The following is a 13,991-nucleotide window of genomic DNA, read 5'->3' on the forward strand; positions in this document are numbered from 1 at the left end:
TTGCCACAGTCTGCCAAAAGAAGCTCCTGGCCAAGCTGGCAGCTCCTGGCTGGGACAGATTCACTCTGTGCTGGATCAAGAACTGGCTGGATGGCAGAGCCCAGAGAGTGGTGGTGAATGGTGCCACATCCAGTTGGCAGCTGTCACTGGTGGTGTTCCCCAAGGATCAGTGCTGGGCCCAGTCCTGTTCAATATCTTTATTGATGACCTGGACGAGGGCATTGAGTCCAGCATCAGTAAGTTTGCAGATGACACCAAGCTAGGAGCAGCTGTGGAGCTGCTGGAAGGTAGGAGAGCCCTGCAGAGGGACCTGGCCAGGCTGGATGGGTGAGCAGAGGCCAATGGGATGAGATTGAACAAAGCCAAGTGCAGGATTCTGCACTTTGGCCACAACAACCCCAAGCAGCACTACAGGCTGGGGCCAGAGTGGCTGGAGAGCAGCCAGGAGGAAAGGGACCTGGGGGTACTGATAGATGGTAAGCTGAAGATGAGCCAGCAGTGTGCCCAGGTGGCCAAGAGAGCCAATGGCATCCTGGCCTGCATCAGGAACAGTGTGGCCAGCAGGACAAGGGAGGTTATTCTTGCCCTGTACTCAGCACTGGTCAGGCCACACCTTGAGTGCTGTGTCCAGTTCTGGGCTCCTCAATTCAAGAGAGATGTTGAGGTGCTGGAAAGTGTCCAGAGAAGGGTGACAAAGCTGGTGAGGGGCCTGGAGCACAAATCCTATGAGGAGAGGTTGAGGGAGCTGGGCCTGTTTAGCCTGGAGAAGAGGAGGCTCAGGGGTGATCTTATTACTGTCTACAACTACCTGAAGGGGCATTGTAGCCAGGTGGGGGGTGGCCTCTTCTCCCAGGCAACCAGCAATAGAACAAGAGGACACAGTCTCAAGTTGTGCCAGGGTAGGTATAGGCTGGATATTAGGAAGAAGTTCTTCACAGAGAGAGTGATTTCCCGTTGGGCTGCCCAGGGAGGTGGTGGAGGCACCGTCCCTGGGGGTCTTCAAGAAAAGCCTGGATGAGGCACTTAGTGCCATGGTCTGGTTGATTGGTTAGGGCTGGGTGCTAGGTTGGACTGGATGAGCTTGGAGGTCTCTTCCAACCTGGTTGATTCTATGATTCTATGACTCATCTCCTGAGGCAATGATCTTTTCAGGGAGGAGACAACAAGAGGGAGGGACTTGCCACACTGGGTGCCCACAAAACCTCCTTCCCCATGCCAGAAAGGACCTCAGATGAAGCTGCCTCACCAGGGTGATCTGCACCGTGTTTGTGGGTGGCTAGGATTTGGGTGGTTTGGTGGATCTCACAACTGTCCCCCGTGGGATCCAGGGGGCTGAAACCAGGTCCTCCTGCAAGCTTTCTCTGAGGTTCTTCACCCCAAGGTTCTCAGAATGTTCATGACTTGGGACCCAAATTACTCAACATCCTCCCAACATCACCAAGAATCACAGACTCACAGAACTTCTGAGGTTGGCAAAGCCCTTCAGCGCCTTGAGTCAGTCATCAGCTCCACACTGCCAAGTCCTTGGCCAAACCAAAGCCCTCAGCACAACATCCAGTCACCATGAATCGCTGTGGTGGGAAGGACCACCAGGGTCATCCAACCTTCATCCCAGCAGCCTTCATCACCTGACCAGAGCCTCAAGCACCACATCCACTCTCCCTTTAAACAGCTCCAGGGATGGCGACTCCACCACCTCCCTGGGCAGCCTGTGCCAGTGCCTGAGCACCTGCTCAGGGAAGAACTTCCTCCCCGCATCCAACCTAAGCCTCCCCTGATGCAACCTGAGGCCATTTCCTCTTGTCCTATCATTAGTAATTCAGAAGATTTGAGTTCCCCAACTCCTCCTGCCCTTGGGGTTCCTCAGACACTAGGCTGATGAGCAACCCCAGAGCTCCAGCACTTTTCCCTTACCAAAGCAATCTCAGACCTCCACCATTCTTGGGGCATCAGCACATTTGCCTGATCAAACCAAACTTGGAACTCCACCGACCTTGGAACTCCACCAACTTTGTCTCATCAAACCAACCCCGAAGCTCCACCAACTTTTCCTGATCAAACCCAACCCTGAAACTCCAAGAAACCCAAATGTGGAGCTCCACCATCTTTGCCTGATCAAGCCCAACACTGCATCTCCACCACCTTTGCCTCACCAAACCATCATAGGTTTGGTCTCAGAGCTCCATCCCTGCTGGTACTGGATTCACCTTGATGAGATTGATCAGCTCTTGGTGGGTCAAACCCTCTCTGTGAGGCAGCCATGGAGATGTCTGTCAGGAGCAGAGAAACCCCAGGGTATGGCCACCATCACCTGCATCTCTTTCCATGCTGGGCATCTGAAGAGCCTTGGTGACTGAGATGTTCTTAGGAGCAGTTTTGGTATTGTGAGCTTCAGGGATGTGGTTGGACTGAAGGATCTCTAAGGTCCTCCCAACCTCACTGGCTCCATGGATGCCAGGATAGGATTTGATGTCAGGATGGGATTTGGTGTCAGGAAGCTCCAAATTCATCCTCAACACCTGAAGGCCTTGGACATTTCCTTGGAACTTGACCTCAAACCCATCTGGGGAAGCTCTTCTGGAGGAGCCAATCTCCAGAGCTCAGATCTCAAGCAGGACATGGTTCAGTGGCAGTAGCTTAGCAGCAGTGGTGCAGTTGTGATCTCCAGGGCTGTGTTTGGACTGGAGGATCTCCAAGGTCTCTTGACTCTTGGCAGCTCCATGCTTGGCAGGGTGGGATTTGGTGTCGCTGTGATAAATTAGGACTAGATTTGTATCTAGAAGGCAAGAGGATGACCTGACTACTATGAATCCAGGCACCTGTGGGAGGCTTTTCACAGGAGCTGGTGAAGAGTTCATTTTCACACAGCAAAGAACCTTCACAGAGACCTGTGAGAAGGCACCAGACGCTTGTTGAGAGTTAATAACAGTGTAAACCAGTGGGTAACAGAAGCTGAGCCTGTAGGCCTGCTGAGCACCTGATGCTAACCAAGCACCACAACTTCTACAAGGAATGCTGAGCTTAGAATCATAGAATCAACCAGGTTGGAAGAGACCTCCAAGACCATCCAGTCCAACCTATCCCCCAGCCCTAGCCAGTCAACCAGACCATGGCACTGAGTGCCTCATGCAGGCTTGGCTTGAAGACCTCCAGGCACAGCGACTCCACCACCTCCCTGGGCAGCCCATTCCAAAGCCATTCACTCTCTCTGTGAAGAACTTCCTCCTGACATCCAGCCTATACTTCCCCCGGCATAACTTGAGGCTGTGTCCCCTTGCTGGTTGCCTGGGAGAAGAGGCCAACCCCACCTGGCTACAGCCTCCCTTCAGGTAGTTGTAGACAGCAATGAGGTCACCCCTGAGCCTCTTCTCCAGGCTGCACACCCCCAGCTCCCTCAGCCTCTCCTCACAGGGTTTGTGTTCCAGGCCCCTCACCAGCTTTGTCACCCTTCTCTGGACACCTTCCAGCACCTCAACATCTCTCTTGAATTGAGGGGCCCAGAACTGGACACAGCACTCAAGGTGTGGCCTGACCAGTGCTGAGTACAGGGCAAGGATAACCTCCCTTGTCCTGCTGGCCACACTGTTCCTGATGCAGGCCAGGATGCCACTGGCTCTCTTGGCCACCTGGGCACACTGCTGGCTCATCTTCAGCTACCCTCTATCAGTACCCCCAGGTCCCTTTCCTCCTGGCTGCTTTCCAGCCACTCTGGCCCCAGCCTGTAGTGCTGCTTGGGGTCGTTGTGGCCAAAGTGCACAACCCTGCACTTGGCTTTGTTCAATCTCATCCCGTTGGCCTCTGCTCACCCATCCAGCCTGGCCAGGTCCCTCTGCAGGGCTCTCCTACCCTCCAACAGCTCCACAGCTGCTCCTAGCTTGGTGTCATCTGCAAACTTACTGATGCTGGACTCAATGCCCTCGTCCAGGTCATCAATAAAGATGTTGAACAGGACTGGGCCCAGCACTGATCCTTGGGGAACACCACCAGTGACAGCTGCCAACTGGATGTGGCACCATTCACCACCACTCTCTGAGCTCTGCCATCCAGCCAGTTCTTGACCCAGCACAGAGTGAATCTGTCCCAGCCAGGAGCTGCCAGCTGGGCCAGGAGCTGCTTGTGGCAGACAGTGTCAAAGGCTTTGGTGCAGTCCAGGCAGACTCCATCCACAGCCTGCCCCACATTCACCAGGCAGGAACCTGATCATATAAGGAGGTCAGGTTGGTGAGGCAGGACCTGCCCTTCCTAAACCCATGCTGGCTGGGCCTGAGCCCTTGGCCATGCTGTAGCTTACATAACAAGAACACAGGGGACAGTGAAGATCAGTGCAGAGGGATGACTCTGGCCTTGTATCTTCAAAGGAACAGCAGAGGGGAAGCAGAGACCCCTGAGCTGTCACCCATTTCAGAGGACTGCCCTTTCCTGGCATAGTTGATGCATGTGCACAGAGAAGCAGCATATAAAGCCTTGCACTAAGAAAGTAATTGGTGCTTGTTGGTGGAGAGTTCTCCCCCAGCACCCAGTGCTGCTTCCTTGCTTCTTATTAGCTGAGTGAAACCTTTTCTTTAATTCATGTTGAGCCCATTGATTATTAGATCAGGATGCTCAAACCCATCCTCAACACCTAAGGTCCTTCAGCATTTTTTATGACCTTGACCTCGAACCCACCTGGGGAAAATCTTCTAGAGGAGTGTGGTGGGTTAGGAACTTCTCCTCTAGTCAAAATTTGCCAGAGCAGCTCAAACAGCTTGGAAGTGAGACAGAGCTCTTAGGAGAGCAGAGCTGAATGCACAGGCAGATGTACACAGTACAGTTACAGGGAGTTACAGCTGGATGCAGCCGAGCAGTAACAAAGAGACTTCCTCCCGGGGGAAGGGGCCAGCACCTCCCTCTCTCCCCAGATAGGAAACAAGCAGCAAAGCTCAGGTGTTCTCTGGTCAGCCAGTGCTAGGGCAGGAGTTGGAGAGAGGAGTGAAGGAACACAGAGCAGACCCAGTGCCCAAGAGCCAAGAGGAGAACTGTACTTATTTATTTGCTTCTTGATTTGTGCTTTGGCTTTTAGAGCTCTTAGCAAAACAATGAATGAGAGATTTTGTCATCGTCCTTCGTACACAGCCAAGGTCCTGCTCATGGAGATTCTGCACCGAACGTGCAGGAAAGGAAAGACTTCTCTTAAATTATTCCTTTGAGTCCTAAACTACCACAAGGAGCCAATCTCCAGAGCTCAGATCTCCAGCAGGACAGCTTCTGGCTGCCCTCAGGGGCAAAACTGTCTGAGGGACAGCAAGCAGGACCAGCACCCTGGGAAGCAGGCAGCCAGGGGCAGAGTGCTGGTGACAGAGGCAGAAGAAAAGGCAGCCCTTGGCCTCTTGACCCTCTCTTGCCATCCCCAGCCTTGCTTGAGTGGTCACCAAGAGAACATCTCCAGGGCTCTCTGAGGGCTGCTTTGCTCCAAGCCAGCCCAAAGCCCCAGCAGCTCCTGCCCTTGCAGGAAGCTCTTTCAAACAGGCTGCTGAGCAGAGCAGCTTTTGGCTCCTGTGGTTTCCTGTGCCTCACACAGAGGCTGCAGCAGCACAAGCAGCAAGAGAGGAAACATCTCCAGCTGCTCTTTCTCCACAGCCTCCTCTTGCCCAGGGCCATTGCTGCAGTGGGGTTTGTGTTACAGGCAGCTTGGAGAGCAGCTGCAGCTCCCCTGCACCACTGCTCAGGGCTCCCAGAATGTCTTGGAAGGTCACAGAGCTCCAAGCTCCTGCCATGGGCAGGGACACCTCCCACGGGAGCAGGTTGCTGCAGGCCTCATCCAGCCTGGCCTGTGACACCTCCATGGAGGGACCACTTGGAGCTTGTTGGCCTGGATCATGGAAACCCAGCAGAGCAAGCCAGGCCAGACAGAAAGTGTTTGGTGTGCCTCTGCCACCCAGAGATGTTGGAGGACATCAACCAAGCCTCATCATGCCTAGAGGTGGATTTGACCCTTTCTTATCTACATGATGCCAGAGGCTGCCCCAGGCCTGCTGATGAGCTCAGCTGGGGCTGGTGTAGCTGCACTGTGCTCTCACTGACATGGGGGCAGCTCCTGCTGGCTGCTCACTGAGCTCGCCATGTGCTACAGAACCTGGGCGCCAAGCTCCATGGAGGTGCCCAGCAGAGAGCTGTGGGCTGTGCTGAGCAGAGCTGCTGAAGGCCACCAGCAAATGCCCCTCAGCCCTGGCAGTTGGCTCTGCTCTCAGCTCAGGACGATGAGGCTGGCAGTGAGGAGCCGCCAGGCCATGGCTTGGCTTTGCCCTGAGGAGCTTTGGCTCCCGCATGGGCAGGGTCAGCCCAGCAAGAACTTCCTGGGAGCTCACAAAGCCTGGGCCTGAGTTTGCAGGGGCTCTGCAGGGGCAGGGTTTGGGTGTGGGGGAGCTGAGGCAGGGCCCTTGCTCCTCACAGCCTCTGCTTGTGGCCAGCTCCTGCCGGCCACGGAAGTGCAGCAGGGCCTGGCCCCGGTGCGCTGCGAGCCACAGGCCAGCAGCTCCTGAGCCACTGGCCCCAGCTGAGAGCCCAGCAGAGGCTGGCAGCAGGCAGAAGATGCTGGGGCAGGGAGGATGTGCCCAGATGGCTCCTTCTGGCCCTGCCTTGCTGCTCCTGTTGTTGCTGCTGCTGCTACTGGGTGAGTCGGAGGCTGCCTTGGCCTTGGGTGCTGAGCTGGGCACAATGATGGTGGCCACAGGGTGCTGGGCTGAGGCTTGGGCATGAGCATCTGCCAGGGCATTGGCAGCCTCCATGGTGCTGTGCTGTGAGAGGAGGGTGGGCAAGGGGGAAGGACAGGAGCCCTGCTGGGCACAGGGCAGGCTGGGCAAGGGGGCAGGACAGGAGCCCTGCTGGGCACAGGGCAGGCTGAGCGAGGGGCATGTGGAGCAGCCCTGCAGGCAGAAGGGGCAGGAGCTGCTGTGGGGAGGGCAGCAAGACCATGGATGGCCTCCTGCAGCTGCAGCCCAGCTGGCAGCAAAGGGGCTGCTGCTGCAACACCTGCAGGGGCCATGGGGCATGGAGTGGAGCTTGGCAGGGGCTGCAGAGCTGTAGGGAGCCAGGGGCAGCACCCAGAAGAGCAAAGCCACCCATAAGGGGCTTGGGGAGGTGTCCGTGGAGGAGCTTCTGTGCTGCTGTGAGCTGCAGGAGGTGCAGGAGGCAGAGGCAGGGCTGGGCAGGTGGTTGCCCAGCAGGGCACTCAGCAGTGGGCAGCTGGGCAGAGCCAGCTCCTGCCCCTCTAACCAAAGGCCTCTGTGCCCCTCGCTGCAGGTGCTGCTGGGACCAGCCAGGACATGTGCAGCTGCCCAGCTGATGGTGAGCCCAGGGCTGGGCCAGCAAAGGGGCTTGTGTGGGTGGCTGGAGGAGCAGAGCTGGGGGCTGTTGCCCAGCTGGCAAGGCCTGCAGAGAAGGAGACTGCAGCAAGGTTGCCCTGGGACATCCCTCTGCCATCTCTGCAGGTGACCTCCCAGCTCCTGAGCTGACCCTGAGCTCTAGAGCTCAGCAAGAGAACAGATTTGGCTCCTCTGCACCTTTGGTGAGACTCTCCTGCAGACAGAGTTGTCTTCTGCCAGGATGGGATGGAGATCTACAGCACTAAAGCCATTCTGGGGCAGCTGAGCTACTCCCTGGTTTTGACTATGAATCTGGAGAGCACAGGGACCTACAGCTGTGGGTACCAGGTCAGGAAGGAATCCAACCAAGTGAGGTGCTCTGCCCTCAGTGCTGCCAGGAACCTGAGTGTCACAGGTGAGACCTGGCCCTGGGGCACAGCAGGCAACACTTCTGTGTCCCACAGCTGCCAGCTGACATTGTAGACCCTGCAGTGTCCAGCTGCAGCCTCTCATCTTCTCCCTTTCTCCTCTCAGCTCCTCAGGCCACCCCCCAGCCAGGACGCCCTGGTGAGAGACTCCCTCCCACTGTCCCCCAGCACCAGGCTGAGGGCTGCTGGGCTGCTGCCATCAGGACCTGAGGAGGTTCCTCAGCAGGATCTGAGGAGTTAAATCTCTCCTCCTCATGACAACTCTTCCCCAACCTTTCTGTCCCCACCAGCTGACAGGAACCAGTCCCCTCCCAGCTCTACAGGCACTGTGCTGGTAGTGGTGTCCATCTTCCTCTTCCTCCTGGCTGCAGCCATCTCCTGGGCCATCAAGAGAGGTGAGTGGCTGAGGGACACAAGGTCAACCCCAGCCCCAGCCCCCACCCTGCTGCAGGGTTGCTACTGCCTGACCCATGCCAGTTCAGGGGCAACAACTCCTTCCCCCCATGCCATGGGAAGCTGAACCTCTCAGGGCTCTCTTGACCATCGAAGCATAAAGGGAGGAGAACTCCTTGGAGATCAGCAAGAGCAACCTTCAAGCCAGCACCACCATGGCCACTGAACCATGGCCTGCAGCAGGGCATCCCTCTGCTCCTTGAGGGGTGCAGGGTGCTGAGATGGGGAAGCCCTTCCCTGCCCTTGGATGCCAGAGTGGGGAGGGAGAGACCAAAGCCAGCCCTGCCTCAGGTGGCCTTTGGCTGCAGCCCTCTGGGCACCAGAAGCAAGGCTTGGAGCTGACCCCAGGGGAGCCCTCACAGCCCCTGGGCACTTGGGCTGTGCACAGCTGCTGAGAGCTTGGGGAAGGCCAGGCTGGGAAATGGGAATGGTGATGGGGGGGGGGGGGTGCTGCAGGGAGGTGTGGAGCTGCAGCCTCTCACCTTCAGATGGAGCCAGGGGATGGGGCCAGAGAATGATGGAATTGTTGTGGCTGGAGAAGACCTTGGGGATCACTGAGTCCAACCTCAACCCAGCGCTGCCATGGCCACTGAACCATGTCCCCAGGGCCATGGCCACTGCTAGTTTGGACACCTGCAGGGATGGGGACTCCAGCAGCTCCTGGGGCAGCCTGCAGCCTTCCAGCCACAGCCTGGCCAGCCAGGGCTGCCCCAGAGCTCTTCCTGCCCACCTCTGACTTCCTTTGCCTTGCAGGGGCCTGCAGAGAGAGATGCCAAAGGTGAGCAGCAAACCCTGCTGGTTGTGGGGGGGATGGAGATGGGGACACCCTGGGTGCCCTCAGGTGCTCCTTGCTCTGTGTCAGGGATGGTTTCACCTGGGATGCAAGCAGGGAGGAGCAGAGCTTGCCCTGAGCTTGGCTCCAGCTATGGAGCTGCTGCAAAAGAACTTCAGCCATGGGCATGACCCCAATGGCCCCAGCAGAGCCTGCACACAGACCCCCAGAGCCTTTCCTCTCCTCCAGGCAGCAGCAAGGGCCCAGCCAAGACATGGAAGAGGTCACCTACAGCCAAGTCCACTGTGAGTAGCTCCTTCTCCCTCCTGCTGGGCCATGGGGCACCCTCTGTGTGCTGGGAGCTCCTTTCTGGGGGCTGACTGCCCTCCAGCAGCCCTGTGCCTGCCACTCAGCCCTGCCCTGGCCTCAGCAGCTCCAAGAAGCTGCAGGGAGGTGCCCCAGAGTCGCTTCAATTCCTCACATCCTTGTGCTGCCATCAGGGACCTTTCCCAAGCCCACCTGTGTCCCCCCCAACGTGCCAGGGAGATGTGGAGAGCATCTGCCCCCCCCCCCAGCAAGGGCAGCTTCCTCCCAGCTCCACTGCACCCAGGTTCTGCTGCCTGCAGGAGGAAGGTGACAACATCCCAAGGCTGATGGGCACCAACCCCAGCTGCTGCCAAGGACCTTCCCTCCCCCTGCTGGCCCCAAGGCTGCAGTCCAGCTCCCAGCACAGCCTTGGAGTTGTCCCCTCCAGGATTTCTCTCTCCTCCTTTCCACTGCCAGCAGAGCAGCTCAGGCTGTGGGTCTGGCTCTTGAGCCCAGCTCGGGGCTTGCTCAGCCTGCAGAAGAGGAGGCTGAGGGGACACAGGGCAGGGCACTCAGTGCTGAGCACAGGGCACCTGCTCTGCAAAGGCAGGGGGGGCTCAGCCCCAGCCAGGACATGCAGCCAGGGCTCACCAGGTGCCTCTTGTCCCCTGCCAGGCTCCACCATCGCCCACGCTGGACGGAGCAGGGTGAGTTGGGCACAGCTTTGGTGCCAAGGCAGGGAGCTGGGGCCTCAGGGCTGGGCTCTGCTGGGTGGGCTGCACACTGGGCACTTGAGCTGGGCACTGCCATGGAGTTGTTGCCACCAAGAAGCCACCAAGAGCAAAGAAGCAGCAGAGAACTCAGGAGCCCCTGAGGAGCAGGGACTGGCCCCAGCTCTGCTCTTGCTTTCTGCTGGCTCCTGGGACGTTTGCTCTGGAGCCATCAGGGACAGCCCCAGGGTCTCCTCTTCCCTCTGCAGTCTCCTGTGTCCCAGGAGACCACCAGCAGCACCTCTGTCACCTATGCCACGCTGAGCCAGGCAGGCAACCTGCCCAGGTAGCTCAGAGGGGAATTGTCCATCTGGACCTTTCCCCTCTGCTTCAGACCTCCTGCACTGCTGCAAAGGGGCTGGGGGGGGCAGCTTGGGCCCTACTGGCAGCTGGCAGCTTGATGCTGCTCCCCCAGCTCCTCACCTCACCATGATCTCCACCTTGCCCTTCTCATGCCCACTGCCACCCAGCACAGGCATCCCTGTGGGGTCTCAGTGGGGCTGTGCCCATCAGCAGGACCCTGCTCTGTACCAAGACCTTCTCTCATGTCCAGTTCCTGCTGGGCAGTGGCCAGCACTGGGCTTGGCATGGGCAGCAGCTGCCCACAAGCCTTGGCCATGCCAAGGTGCCCACAGCCAAGCTGCCTCTGCTGAGAGCTGCAGGGTGCTCTGGTCTTGCTGCAGGGAGGAATAAACACCTCTGGCTTTGTGTCCCTGCCTGCACCTCTGTCTTCTGCAGTCCCTCAAGGCCTGGCCTGGAGCTGCTGCCTGTGGAGGAGCTCTGCAGGGATGCTCTGGCTGAGGGCACTGAGAGTTCCCTCAGGAGCTTTGCAGATGGCACCAAGCTGGGTGGCAGTGTTGGTCTGCTGGAGGGCAGGGAGGCTCTGCAGAGGGGTCTGGGTAGCTCGGATGGATGGGCAGAGGCCAAGGCTCAACAAGGCCAAGAGCTGAGTCCTGCACTTGGCTCACGAGAGGCCCATGAAGGCTCCAGGCTTGGGGTGGAGAGGCTGGAAACTGCCTGGTGCAGAAAGCCCTGGAGGGGGTGGTCAGCAGTGGCTGGAGATGAGGCAGGATGTGCCCAGGTGGCCCAGAAGGCCACCAGTAGGCTGCCCTGGGTCAGCAATAGTGTGGCCAGCAGGAGCAGGGCAGGGATTGTCCCTCTGGACTGGGAGCACTGCAGAGGCCACATCTTGAATTCTGGAGTCAATTTTGGTTCTCACACCTGAGGAAGGACTTTGAGGGATTGGAGCAGGTCTGGAGAAAGGTCTGGAAAACAGAACTGGTGAGGAGCAGCTGAGGGCCTTGGGGCTGTTGAGCCTGGAGCAGAGGAAGCTGAAGGGAGCCCTCATTGCTGTCCACAACTCCCTAACAGGAGGGAGTCCTTCCCAAGAGGAAATCCCACCCAAAGTCCCTGTCCTCACCATGCCCAGAGCAGCCTCTGCCATGGGGCAGAGGACAGCAGAGGAGCAGCATCTCCAAGAGCAGACACCAACACATGGACCTCCTCCTACCAGCCCCACACCTCTGCCCCTGCACAGGGAGGGCACTGCTGGCTGTGGCAGAGCCAAGTGCCCATGGCAAGAGCCTGAGATGTGGGAGGACAGCAGAGGAGCAGCATCTCCAGGAGGGGCTTGTGCTCATGGAGACGTTGGAGAGCAGCTGTGATGGCCAAGCCAAGTGATGGAGCAGAGCTCTGGTGGCCTCCTGCCTGTGTGAGTGGAGCAGGCAGGGATGGAGCCAGCAGCATGGGATCTGTGGAGCCCTTCAGAGGAGCAGCAGCAGTGCTGGAGGAGCAGAGGCAACCTGCAGGGCCCCCAGGTGCCCAAGGGGCTCCAGGCTCTTCCCTGTGGGCTGCACATGGGCAGGAGGCTGTGTCCAGGAGCTCTGGAGCTGTGTGCCAGGAGAGGGCTTGGGAAGGCCCCGAGCAGGAGAGCTCTGAGTGCTGAGGGCTGCTGGGGGCTGAGCAGAGGCTCTGCAGCCCCTCAGGCCTTGCTCTCAGAGGACAGCAGCTGCCAGCCTGGGGCTCTGCCATGGCCCAGCTGGGGCTCTTCTCTGGCCACCTCAGCCAGCTGCTGCCCAGCACCAAGCCAAGAGACTCCTCCAGAAGGACCCCCCCTGGGGAGCTGTGCTGGAGCTGGAGCTGGAGCTGGAGCTGGAGCTGGGCTGGCAGCAGAGCTGGGAGCAGCAGCAGCTGCAGAGCTCCAAGGCAGGGGTCAGAAGAAGGTGGGGGGAGGGCAGGGATGGGAACTGGAGCAGCTCCTGGCAGGGCTTTGACCACAGCTGGCTGTGCTGGGGCAGGCTGCAGAGGACTGGTTGCAGCTTGCCACCCTGCTGAGGGAGGCATCTTTGGCACAGCCCAGGAGGCTCTGCAGGGCCAGCAGCCAACCTGGAGCATCTAGAAGCAGGCAGCCATGGAGCTGCTGAGCCTGGAGGAGACCTCTGAGGTCTTCAGGCCAACAGCTCCCCTGGAGCTGCAATCCCAACACTGCTCCTGAGAACAGCTCAGTCACCAGAGCCCTGTGGACACCCAGGGTGGAGGAGATGGAGCTGATGGTGGCCATGGCCTGGAGCTTCTCTGCTGCTGAGGGACATCTCAGCAGGGTTTGCTGTGCTGGAGACCTCCCTGCCCCACACCTGCACCCTGGGATGTCTGCTGAAGCCTTCATGCAGCAGCTCTGCTGGAACTGGAGCTCCTTGGGGCGTGGACCTCTGGAAACTCTCCACTTGGTGTCCACCTCTTGTCCTGTTCATACTGGAGGAGGCAGGAATGGCCTCGGGCAGGACAAGTGACAGGGGCTGGGATCATGGCCAAGGTTCTGCTCCTCTGGCTCCTCCACTGCCCAGCTACAGCTCCAAGATGCAGGCAGGAGGCAGCACCTCCAGCCCTACCTCCAAGCCTCTGCTGCTGAGGTTGTGTCCCTGCAAAGCCCTTCAGACCTTGCTCCTCAGCCTGCTTTGCATCCCTGGGGCCAGAGCTGCCCCAGCTGCTCATCTCCTGGGCTGTGACCACAGCTGGATGTCCTCAGCTCCTCCTGGAGCCACCAAACCACACCAGGCTCCTCCAAACCCCTTTGTGCACCAGGCCAGGGATGGGAGGAGGCTTTGAGAATCCATGGGGCAAGGCTGAGCCTGGGGAGGCTGTCTGGAGGCTGCAGATGCCATGACCCCACCCCTAGTTCACAAGATCACAGTCACAGATGTTAGGGGTTGGAAGGGACTCAAGGAGATCATCGAGTCCAACTCCCCCCTGCCAGAGCAGCACAATCTTATCTGACACAGATCACAGAGGAGCACATCCAGACAGTGCCAGTGCTCTGTGACCCTTCCAGGCAAGAAGTTCCCCCTTGTGTTGAGGCAGAACCTTCTTTGCTACAACTTACACCCATTGCTCCTTGTCCTGCCCCAGGCAGCAGTGAGCAGAGCCTGTCCCCCCACTCCTGGCAGCTTTCAGATACTTAGAAACATTTATCAAATCCCCCCTCAGTCTTCTCTTCTCCAGACTAAGCAGCCCCAGGTTGCTCAGCCTCTCCTCATCATCCATGCCCCCCAGTCCCCTCATCATCCTCATAGCCCTCCACTGGACCCTCTCCAGCAGATCCCTGTCCCCTCAGTTGTCCCATCTCTGGGCATCCCCAGTCTTGTCTCCTGCTGGAAGCTTCCAGCCCAGTCCCTCTGCCCCACAGATGGTAGCTCTGGAGTGCAGAGAGCCCTACGTGGCCACCCTTTGGCCCTGACTGTGGGCAGAGGGGCTCAGCCCTGCTCAGCCTGGCTCTGCTCCAGGGCACCTCTGCCAGGACCATGACAGCAGGGGAGGAAACCCTTAGGCCTCTGGCAGCTCCTTCCCAGCCCAGGTGTCCCCAGGAGCCAGGAGAGCAGCAGCTCTGCCAGCTCTGCAGGTGTGGAACTGGGCTGAGGCTGGATCT

Source organism: Pogoniulus pusillus, chromosome 44 (genome assembly GCF_015220805.1).
Source record: "Pogoniulus pusillus isolate bPogPus1 chromosome 44, bPogPus1.pri, whole genome shotgun sequence".
NCBI lineage: Eukaryota > Metazoa > Chordata > Aves > Piciformes > Lybiidae > Pogoniulus > Pogoniulus pusillus.